We start from the raw sequence: 12898 nt of genomic DNA on the forward strand, positions 1-12898 counted from the left end.
GTATAGAAAAAGCATTTGACAAAATCCAACACCCATTTGTGATAAAAATTCTCAGTAAATTAGGAATAGAGGGGAACCCTCTCAACTTGATATCTATAAAAACCTACAGTTAATGTCATAGTTAATGGTGAAAACCTCAAAGCTTTCCTACTAAAATCCCATGTAAGGCAAGGATATTCCCATTCATCACTCCTTCTCAACATCATACTAGAAGTTCCTGCTAAGGACAAGATCCATGAAAGAAATGATTGATAAGCTGGACTTCATTAAAATTAAAAAATTCTGTTCTGACAAAGGCAATATGAAGAGAATTATATGACAGCCACAGAATTGGAGAAAATATTTGCAGAAGACACATTTTATGGACTAGTATCCAAAATATACAAAGAACTCTTAAAAGCTCAACAGTAAGAAGACAATCAACCTGATTAAAAAATGGGCCAAAGGACTTAATAGCCACCTCACCATAGAAAATATATAGATGAGAAAAACCATAGGAAAGATGCTCACATATGTCATCAGGGAAACATACATAATATTTATATTTCAATATAAAACAATAATGAAATACCACTACACACTTATTACAATGGCCAATATCTGAAACACTGACAACACCAAATGCTGTCAAGGATGTGGAGGAACAGGGACTGTCATGCATTGCTGTGGGAATGCAAAAATGGCATGGCCACTTTAGAACACAGTCTGGAGGCTTCCTACAAAACTAAGCATAATCTGGTAAGTACTCTCAAGCAGTCATGCTCTTTGGTAAGCACAAAATGTAAATGAAGCAGCCAAGAGGCTGTTCAGTACGTAAAAATAGATAGACTGTGGCACATCCATATAATGGAATATTATTCAGCAAAAAAAGAAGAATGAAAGAATTGAGCTATCAAGCAATGAAATGACATGAGGAACTTTAAATACACATTACTAAGTGAAAGCCAATCTGAGAAGGCTACTTATTGTACGATTCCAACTGTATGACATTCTCAAAGGACAGCACCACAGAAATGATAGAAAGATCAGTGGTTGCCAAGGATGGGGGAGGGTGAAAGAGATGAATAGGCAAATTATAGAGTATTTTGGGGGCAGTGAAAATACTCTGTATGACATTATAATGATGAATATATATCGTACGAATTTGTTCAGACCCATAGACTATATATCTAGAGTGAACAGTACAGTAACTATGGACCTGAAGTAGTTACGATGAATCCATGTAGGTTCATCCTCAGTGATGAGTGGGCCATTCTGTTGAGTGATGTTGATAATGGGAGAAGCTATGCCTGTGATGTGAAAAGGAGCATATGGGAAATCTCTACTTTCTTGTTGATTTTATTGTAAACCTAAGCTGCTCTAAAAATAAATTCTTTAAAATAATTTTAAAAACCTATTATCAACTATTACCATTATTATGAAATCTTCTCCTCCAGCACTTGGGAGGAGAGGGGAAGCTGGCCCGACCCTCAGCCTGTGGCTGGTTCAACTTCTCTTCCAACTTCCTGTTCCTTCAACAGTGTGAATTGGCAGCACTTACTTGCTGGCACCATGGCCACCTCTGCCAGTCTCTGCCCACCTCCAACCCCTGAGGTGTTCAGACTACTGAAGTTACCCTCAGATATCTGGACGTGAAGATGAAGGTCCAAATTACCCAACTTTTATCTCAACATGAATAAATGCAAACTAAGCTCTTGCTACTTTTCATGAAAGAGGGACCCAAGGAAGACATCGGGGGTGTTTGGCAAAGTTATCTACAAAGCGTGTGTCTCAAAATTCAATAAGATAGACATTCATATTATGCATTTTTATGTGTTATGCTTAGTGATAAATGTGTTTTTTTGTTTTGTTAGTGGCTGAGAGTTGGATTCAAACATCAAATACATAAAGTCCACAAGTTCATGGTGACATTAAAAAAAAAGGTAATCTCAAAAACAAGAAACCCTTTGGTTACTTTTGGAGATCGTTTGGCAACAATTTCTTTATTCTGAAAGAGAATAAACTGAAAAAGTGTTTCATAAAATGTGGCCCAAAGTTCCCTGTGTCTTTGCTTGATAAGCATTGATCCAGCCTGAAGAGGTATGGCTAAAATACAACTGATCAAATGTAGTGAGAGCACAGGGAAGGCAGTATAGCACAGAGAAGACAAGTAGTGACTCTATAGCATCTTACTATGCTGATGGACAGTGACTGTAATGGGGTGTGTGGTGGGGACTTGATAATGGGGGGAATCTAGTAATCATAATGTTGCTCATGTGATTGTATATTAATGATACTAAAATTTAAAAAAAAATACAACTGATCAGTCTGACTCAGTCTATTTATCTCATTATGATTCAAGCGATGACAGGACATATGCCAAAGACCCAGACAGTACAGGAGACCAATTTAAGGGGTCAAGATGGCCAGATAGGGCTGTACCATTATATCTAGATACCTTTTCCTTGGCAGCAATGAAGCAGACCATATAAAGGAAAAAAGGAGCTTCTTAATTAACCAAGAAGGGAAAAAGGCAAGGGCTCATCCCTAAATTAGATTCATCCAGAGAAAACACACAGATGTGAGATTTCAGACTTTGGAAGTATCCATCCCCAGAATGGGCAACACACTAAAGACTCATGCATAAGACCCAGTTAGACCTGATTAAAAAATATTGGTCATTTCAGGTTCTTCATCTGTGATATTATTAGTATACACCAAATTTATAAAGAGTGCCAAAATTATAATGCCAGCTGGAAGAAAAGTTTATACTAAAATATACAATTAAAAAACAGTAATATAGATGTGGGAGCAATGATAAAATCAACAAAGCAGCAATGACTCCTAGTTCACCTGGGTGCTCCCTCGGAACCAGGCACAATGCCGCGCACCTTGCTGGGTCCTGACAGCACCATTACTATCCCCATTCTCCCAGCAGGTAACCAGTTCCCACAGACACGATAAGTAGCTTTCTAATAAATGGCAGAGATGAGATTTGAACCCAACTGTGTCTGGCTCCAATCTTGTGTTCATAAACACTGGGACAGCCTTCCTCTATCAATTACAACCTTAGGAAGAAGTTGCAAATTACAAGGAAAACCCTTGGCATTTTATTTCCAATGACAAAAAGTCATTTCTTCAAGGAACAGGGCCAGCACTTAATCAGTATTTGCCACACGCTATCAAGCTCATTTTCACAATGGTAATATCTATTTGACAACCGGGGATAAAAGTGACATTCTTTGAAAACGAGGCCACAATCCAGTTAAAATAAAAATGTCTGATGCAAGGTATATTTTAATTTAATTTAAGTCTTGGAAAACAGCTTGCCCAAAAATGACTTTTGCAAGTCACGTACAGAATTTCAATCTGTCATTTTGTATTGACCTTCACAGGCCTGAAATATATTGCACTGGACTTGTGAAGCTTATGAGAATGATATTAAAGTTGGTAATATTTTCTAAATCTTATTTTGTATCCACTCTGATTTTTACTTCACTGTGTACAGTTTTGGAAGCAATGATATTATGGTGCTTTCTTAGACATATACCAGTTATGTTATTAGTTAGAATTTATCGAGGTTAATTCAATAAATCACTGTAAAGATAGAATGTTTATTCAAGTATAATGCAGAGAATCACATATTCAGAAGAATGATCCCCTCAATATTTAGATGCAGAGTGGATTTCTTTTAAGGTTTTATGAAAGTGTGTTTAAGGCCTAGCACTCAGTTTATTAGCGTTTGCATACGCAAGTAGAATTTGGAATAACTTACTTTAATTAAATCTTACATCGCTGAATATAACTCTTCTATAATCTGTTTTTCCTATTTTAATTTTCACCTTTCAATAATCTCATAATAGAAATTAATCTTCTTTAATGTGTGGTACCTTTTGCTTTGCTGGCCATGCAGAGCTCATTTCTGCATCCTATACTCTGCCCATTTCAATTTATACTAAAATACACAATAAAAAAATTCTCAACTAATGCTGGGAATAATTAGTTGTTAAAGTAATTAATAATGTTAATCTAAAATAGCATTTAAACAATATCAATATTGAAGTAATCTTAAGAAAATACTTCAACGTGTGGTATGCATAAATAGTATCTTCTAGTAAGGCAGAAAATTATAACTTACAGTACATTAGTATTTCTAACTGAAAATTTTCAAAAACTGCAAAGTGCCTTATAATCACAGAAAAATAAACTCTTTTTTTTGAGGGATATGTATTTCTATCTTAATAATTATTCTAACTAATTTATACTCTATTTATGGTTTTTTTTTCTTCAACTGGCTTCTGGATAAAGGTACCTGCAAAATATATAAGGAAAAGATTTTCTATCCTAGAGCTCCAGTGCAAGCCAGATTACTAATTAACAGGGTGTGTACAAGGACATTTTTAGATTGTGAAGTCTCCCTCATATTTTTATAGCCAGTCAAGGGAAGATGGCTCCACATATATGAAAAACTAAACCAAGAAGGAGAAAGGAAAGGGATATAGAATATAGGAGAGCCAATATAGGAGACAATTGAAACATCTTATAACAGGATAGTCGTGAAGGAAAAGCCCAGGACAACCGAGCCCCAATAATAAGGAGAGCCAGTCTACAGGGAGGTAGACCAGAACGTTCTGGAAAGATTTCTTAAAGAAAACCTTGATAGGAGTAACTGACGTATATGAGTATCTTGACAGGATACTCAGCAATTGGCAGAGTTTAGTGACGACTTGGTGGCAACTACTAGACAGCTAACAAAGGGGGAAAAAGCAATTATTAACACCAAGGAAACCAGAAATTGTGCAAAAAAAAGGAAATGTTTATTCCCTAGCATAGTCCTCAGTAGAATTTACTAGTAACACACACTGAATATAGGTATAGCTGGGGACAGGGATAGTAAAGACAGACAAGTCTTCATCTTTACTGGAAAGTCAATAGGTAATTCCCCAAACTCAAATAATACTAGGAAGGAGAAGAGGAAGATGTTGTTAAAATGTAGCATACACACGTTACTTATGGATAGGGAAGTGGATTCTGAAGGAATGCAATAGAAATGTTGGAAATCGTTCCCATTAGGAAAAGGGGAGTGGGATGAAGGACTGAATCTGGGATGGATATCCTTCTTAACATTTTGAAATTAAATGTCTGAAACTGTTGTTGGTATAACTATATTACACATCATCTGCATCATATATAAATGTATTTTATTTAGGAGGACACAGTAGAAAATCCAGTTTGATCTGTGGAACATCACCAAAGTTCAAGGCACTCAAAATGTGTAATAAGCCATGCCGTCATTCTATCAAAGAATGAGACACATGCTCTCTACCAACAAATACAACTTCTCTTTACAATTGTATAAAATACATATTTAACACAATACACAGGTTTAGATCTCAGTTGCATGTTAGCAATCATTCATCCAGACAATGGAAAAAAGATTATGAGCCAGGTTCTTAAAAACTTGGCTTCACTGGTGCAATGGAATTACAATTTTCTGAATGAAATATATAAAAAGAAACATTTTGAGGTTTTAGGAGCAGGAAACCATAACACATTATCTACTTTAATTAAAATCACTTAATATTAAAGAACGTGCAATTTCATTGCATTTCAATCAAATGATATGCAGCAATAAATGTTCAACTGCATTCATTTATGGATTTAATACAGTAACTAGGTTGGGGGTATTCATCCAGTACTCACACATCATGTGGGGATTCAGAGATGAATGATGTAAACAAGGTATCTGCCTCAAGATAAGTAGGAGAATCTAAAATTCTCAGAGAAAAATTAAAATTCCTTTATCTGTATTTTAGTCTTCCTTAGCCAAACCATGCTCTCAAATTAAGATCACTAGATTGGTCTCTTTAAAGATGGTAAGACCTCCTCTAATTTAGGGGCAAGTCTTGATTAGAGAGAGAATAGAAAGAAAATGGATAGCTTCCTATCTATGAAAAGACTGTTTTCCAAAGTATTCTTAATACATCTTACTTGGAACTTGGAATTCACTTCCTCCAGATATAAATAATGAAATGGAAGCAGCTAACATGTTAAAGTGTGTTTGGTGTTGGGAACCTATGATTTATTTATCTTCTACAGACAACATTCATGTGCCTACATTTGCAAATGTACTCAAACCATGTTTTGTGCATTACAAACAAAATAGTATGTTCAATTAGACGAGTTAGAAGTGCTTCTTCCTTTTCTTATTTTAAAGGCACACAGTATTAAGAATACGGACATGTGCCCAGAAGTTTCATGGCAGCTTATATTTCAGCATGAAATTCAGTATTTGATGGTATATTATTTTCTCATTCCCATCCACATTTTTTGCATGAACTGCATTATGCATAGCCTAAGAATTGGGGAATGGGTGTATCAATTAAATCTCATTGCTAGGAACAACTTGCTTTAAAATAAAATGCCAAAAAAAAAGAATACAACACTGACTTTTGCAACAAAGTCATTTCAATGTGAATCCACTAAAATCTATTACAAGAAAGAGCTTGGGAAAATAAACACTTTCAAAACATTATTTTGACACCAATACAACATTTTGAAATAAGCTAATATGTACAAGCTCTTTCTGGGACATATCATTCCATATATATGACTTTCTCATTTCAAAAAAAGGGACATTTTTGTAAATGTCCTCTTTTAAAATGTGGGAGAAGAATTTCCATTCCAAAGTGGGTTTCACAGAGTGTGATCATACCTAAATTATTCATTTGGTTAATCAGTACATTCCCTTCACAGATACTGTGGAGAGAGACTGGTCCCACTCCCTGCCCAAAATTTCACACAATATTAATCAGTAACATTTCATTTTATAAATGAAAACAATATTAAACTCAGTCAAGGCACAACTGTCTTATGGAAGAAATACGATGCAAACAATTTTACAACAGAAAATTGGTATGTCTCATTGTAGTTGACACAGAGCAATTTGGTGTATAGTTCCACTACATATACCATCTGCTTTTTACAACTGAATGAAAATTCTGGCCCCCTCCCCAAACCCATTACAAATAATTTTTTTAAAGATGTATCATTAGGACACCTGCCTCAAATCCTTTGCTGGGTGGTTAGTTCATTTCATGGGAGAAGTGTTCTGGCTGTTTCTTTTTTAATCAAAGCTACTTTGCTAAATTGCTTTCCAACCAGACCTCGGAATATCAGCAAAGTCTGGGTCTGGCCTTGTCCCAATTTGAATATTAACAGCCATAGGTTTACAGCCGCCCCGTTTTGAGTAACGCACTGCAACTCCCACAATGCAGCCATCATTTCTTCCCCTGCTCAGCTGGCCCTGGCCCTCGGAACGTTTGCGTGGTGTCACCGTGAACGTGCTCGCAGCAGAGTTATACGGCATCATTTGGAGAAACATTGCGTTAATAACCAGAGTTCAAGGGCAAAGGATATAAACGGAGCAAATTACAAGTCTGAACAGATATATAGCTTTTGCTAAAAGGGACATGGGCCGCTACTTTATTTACTGGGCACTAGAGCGCTTGTGGAAGATGCCGAAACGCACGAAGGCATTTTTAAAAGACCACATCTCAGCTTAAGAAAGCAACACAAATTTTCAGACCAGAAAGAAAGCTGGTGCAAAGATCAACGTTTCTGAGGTTCCTAATGAAAGAATACGATTTGCTATAAAGCACCGTAAGTTTCCGGAGTAATTTCACAGGTGATAATATCATTTTATGTGCCACGATGGAAGGCAAGCAGAAGCCTGCTGGAAACCTAAATTCAAATGATCATTTCAAACTGCAGCTTAACCCAGTTTTGTTGGGGGAATTCTTGCTATGATTATTTTAAGCAGGGGTTACTACCCTAGTTCAAAGTTAACACCATGAAAGAGTGATATGTAAAAGTGCTATCTTTTATTTTTATATGTTGATTTCAGAGGTACTTCAATCATTAAATAGAAAGGGAACCCGAAATGCAAAAGAAGGGAAGCAAAACCAATTTTTTAAAAAAGGACAACTTCATTAATAATCACGGAAAATGAATATTAAAGAAATAAACACACCTGCCACATTACCAAAAAGTTTTGTTAGTATTCTCAATAACACTGAGCATACTGTAAAATATGTGAGCCAGTATTTTCCTAATGGTAGGATAGAATGCGACATTTATTTGCTGTTGTGAAGCAGCCTGGACACTATAGTAGAAACTGTGTCAGTATTCATTAAGCATAGCTTATGTATTCCGTATAAAATTATTTGAAATCAGTAACTGCAAACATGGAAATTTTCCCTTAAATGTCCCTTACTGTATTATTTACTCTTTTGAAAACTAGAAGCAAACTGAAAGTCCAACCATGAGGAAATGGTTTCCCAAATTATATATACACTCAATGAAGTATCATGCTGTTTTTGAAACTGATTAATATGGTAATTCTCTACTAATATTAACATTCCTTTGATACTATATGAAAATTCCCCTTAGGATTCAAATGGACGCCTTTATAAGTATTTAAGCATATACAAGCAATTATAGAAACATACATGAATTTTATTTATTAATTTATTGGCATATGCTATCAGTGCTAGGCTGATGGGATTATCAGATGTCTTTAAAATTTTGTTTTCTCAACTTACTCTTACACTATTAAAATATGGCTTTTAAAAAAGAAATGCATGCAGCTAAGTTCTGCCTTTTCCCTCGCCCCCACTCACTTTTCATCCATAATGAGATAAAATACACCTTATGGAATGAGTCAGTCTCATTTATCACTATTTTAAATACGGCTTTCGTTTTTCAAGTGGTGATAGTGACTAGGGCAGAAGTTGCCGGTGGGTATTCTAAAGCACAATTAGACAAAATAACATTTTCCTATATATAATTCCACTGTTTTCTCTAAACTATTTTGCTCTTGGAGTTAAATGAATCAGTGTACAGGCAGAACTGAATTCCTTGACATGAGACATATTACCTTCAGCTCTTCGGCTTGCGCGGAAGAAAACACTCGCAGTGAATGGACCTGTCCTTCACTTGCCAAAGAGCCAGGATGATACAATAGCCTTCTACCAGCCCCGTTTTCGTGGTGTTCATGACATATTTTTTCCTGTTATCCTTCTGTCTGCTTCAATCCCTACTCTCAATTTAATGAGTTTTTAAAAGGACATTTCTTAAATCGAATTGCCTAAAACCATGCACTGCCATCTTTTTGCAAGGGTAAACAAAATATATTCAAATTGCTCTTGACTTTCAAACACGTAAAAGCTAGAAATTATGAAAACTCTGCACATTCTAATGGGCAAAATATATTTCTAGAATACACCTTTCTATTTTATTTGTTTCTTTTTGGAATAAAATTTTAGCATTTCCTATCCAATTGTCCTATATTTTTATCCTGCATAAACCATCTAAAGTGTATTATCTCCCCGCACCCTGAACCCACCCCAAATTTTTAAGCCTACTTTCCACGATTTTTTAATATTGCCTGAGCAAAGACAATGCAACTATTCAGGTCTGATATATATTGGTTCCCAGTATTGATAGGGCATCATGCACACAAATGACACACAGGAGTTATAAACTGCAATGTAGGAAGGGGAGGCTTAGGGAATGCTCAGATGGCGAAATGATTTGTCAGACAACAGTCCTGAATTATGCGGGGTTCTTCGCCCTCCACTTTCCCGTAGTGCGTTTTCCTTTCTCCCACAGACATGTAAGAGAAACTAATGTTCAGAATCTAAACATTGCAAGCAGGATCCTTCTTGCGCCGGCCTGGTGGTACTCCCCGCTCCGGGCCTGGACCGCGGCGCGCTCCGATGCGCACTCCCGGCCCCGCGCGGGGCGGCGGACAGGCCATTCGTCACCCGCCCTCCTGCCCCGGCGCGCGCCGCGGCCAACCCGGCGGCAGGTGAGGACGCACCTGCGGGGCAGCCGGCCGCCCTCCCCTCCGCGCGCCGCCGCCGCCTGTGCCCTCGCAGCCCCTGCGATCGCAAGGCCAGAACCGCGCAGGGACGCTTCGGCCCCGGGGACGACGTGCGCTCTGCGCCGAGCGCCAGGCGGGAGGCAGGAACGCGCAGGCGGGGGACACGCAGCCCCTCGCGGCACGCGCCTGCCTTGGATTGGTCCGCCACCGTGTGTGTGACCCACGGGCCCTCTCTGGGCTTCGTCTCTAAATAGTGCAAGCAGTGTGATGCTTACCTTTGCACGGTTAGAGTAAGCGAGAACCCATTTGGGTGGCAGGACTCGCTGCCTCTGGGCTGTGTCTTTAATAGTATGAACCCACGGTGGGGTTTGCACCCCAAGTCTGAATTCCGCCTGGCCCATGCCTACTGCAGCCAGTATTCCCCGGAGACCTGCGTGAACAACGTTAACAGGACACTAATAACTAGTTTCCATAGGATACGAGAGCTGCCCCAAACAAGGATCTATCCTAGATCTCAAGGGCCATGTAAACAGATTGTAGCAATTCAAAAAAAAAAGAGCAGAACCGCAAACCACAAGGAAGCCTTCATTTTTTTCCATCTTCCAGATAGGCCAGCTACCCGCAGTGCAATCACCTTGCTTCTAAGTGTGGCGCCGAGTTCTTGCCTGTTCTGCGGAGGCAGCTGTGCCAAGTCCCGCTAACGTGTTTTGGATTTTTCTAGCTGGACTCCATAACTCCTTGCGGTTTAAAGGATCCACACCATCTACTTTATCGTGTAATTCGAGAACAACTGAGGACAAGCAGAATCCCACCCCCCTCCCTCCACCTTCCCCTTTTAAGCTCCCAGAGTGTAGCCATGTAGATGTCAGTCATGTCCAGGCAAGGCCTTGGAAAAAACAGACAGCCTCGCCAGTGGCTTCAAGGTTTTTCAGCGAAGCATATTTTTAATATATATATATATAAATAAATAATAACAGCAACCACAGCAGTAAGCGTCAGCCCCCCCACTCCCCGCCCAACCCTCCACCCAGTCTTGCTTCTGAATCATAAATCATGAAAGAGAGAGAGAGAGAGCAGTGACTCCAGTTTTCCTGCCTTGAACAACTGGAACTGATAATGCCAAAGAGGAAGAGAAGGGGGTGCAGGCTGTGTGGCGAAGCCCCCGGGCTCCTCATTGCTTGGAAAGGAGGCTAAGGAGGCTCCTGGCTAAGAAGGGGCTCCTCCACTATAGTCCTCAAGCCTGGCCTCACAGGGAATCTCACCTGTTTAGTTTTTCTTTTTTAAGAAAATACCAAAGCCCTAGAGCCACATTCTGATTGTATTGGTAGGGTGTGGTCTGACTACAAGTACTTTGGAAAACTTTTACGGTGTTTGGAATGTGCAGCCTTTCAGCTGCACATTCCAATTCTGTTCTGTTTCATGGGATATAGGACTGGGATTCATGGGATGTTTTTCTGTTCCGTGTCATTGAATACCATCGTCTTCCCTCCCTCTCCCTTTACCTCCCTCCACCCCAAACACACACACACACACACACACACACACACACACACACACACACACACACACACACACACAGAGCCCACATGGAGGAAACAAAGTCACTCTTTTTTCTCTCATCCTTCTCTCATTCCTATTAACATTCTGATCTATTCTAGGTGCTGAAATATATCATGCCTCATTTTCATACTTTGATAGCAGTTTTTGTTTTTTGCTATTGATGCATTTATGTTTTCATTATTATTTAAAATACTGGCTGGGGGAGGGTGGTAGAGGTCAAGTGGTGATAAATAATAGTAATTCCTCAGACCTGACGTCTAAAATATTTTCCTCCAAACTTGGAGAAGTCTCTCCATAGTGCGGCTGTTGTTCACCTGCATCAGGCCTACCTGCACGGCCTTGGATGGCCAGTCAGTCTGGCTACACATTTTGTATGAGCAGAGCATTCTTCCTGGTCACCAAAGTGGAGCTGGAGTTTCTCTTTCCCTTGGTTTATTGTGCTCTCCGCCGCCAGCAGTGCCGCATTTCTGGATTATGTTGTACACTTTTCCTTGAGAGATAGATGATCTGTTCTTTGATTAGACACCCTGACCTTTTACGGGTGTTGATCATTGATCTTGATCTGGGCTGGATAGAAAGCTCCTGACTCTGAAAAGTTACTCTGCTGCCAACACCACAGGGAAATTCAATTTCTGGGTCCTCACAGTCACCGTAGCAAGACTACTCCTCAATTAGGATTTGTCTCGTTATTATTTTACTTTCATTAAGCAAGCTGCCGTCTCTGTTTTGCAGCTCTAGCTTTTAGTTACAGGAATCAATTTTTCAGTGTAACTGGCCATAATTGTGGGCTTGGATATTGAGCTTTCATGGCTTTAGACAGAGGGTGTCCCCGTGAAGGGTCTTCTCCATACCTCGCAGACTGATGGGTAATAATAGCATACATTAATACCTTCACATTGGTTTATGTGTGTTTGACCACAGTGCAAGCATAATTATTTTTGCCCAGTAAAAGCTATTAGAGATCTATTTGGTAGGTTTTATGATCAATAGCTCCTGTGATATTTGTGTAGCAGCCACAGAATAATCAATTGAAGGTCATATAAAGTAAATTACCATCCTCCTATAATGATTCTTTTTTCTAGATGAGAATTGGGTTTTATTATTTCATCAGGAGCCTCTCAGGACGCATGCTCTGTCTGTTTGAGAAAGAGGGATATAAAAGTTGGGAGCATGTTTTGAACATAGTATTAATATCCATTACTTGAATTTATGTTATTGGATTATTGAATTAGTGGATTCACACTGGAATTCCTTCAAAACCCTTTCTTATGTACTCAGTGACACAGTTAATAACAGTCAGGAGCCAATGGCCATCTTCTGCTCATGGTGGAGTGAGTCACTTTGAGAAAGTCAATCTTTGTAGCTGTCTCTTTAAGGCAAATTTAGAGTTGGTTAAATGTGCTATATTGACAGTGTGACTGAGTTTCTAGCTTCGAACCCTTTTGGAGAGTGACTGGTGAACTAAGTAGGAGA

Source organism: Manis pentadactyla, chromosome 18 (assembly GCF_030020395.1).
Source record: "Manis pentadactyla isolate mManPen7 chromosome 18, mManPen7.hap1, whole genome shotgun sequence".
Taxonomy (NCBI): Eukaryota; Metazoa; Chordata; class Mammalia; order Pholidota; family Manidae; genus Manis; species Manis pentadactyla.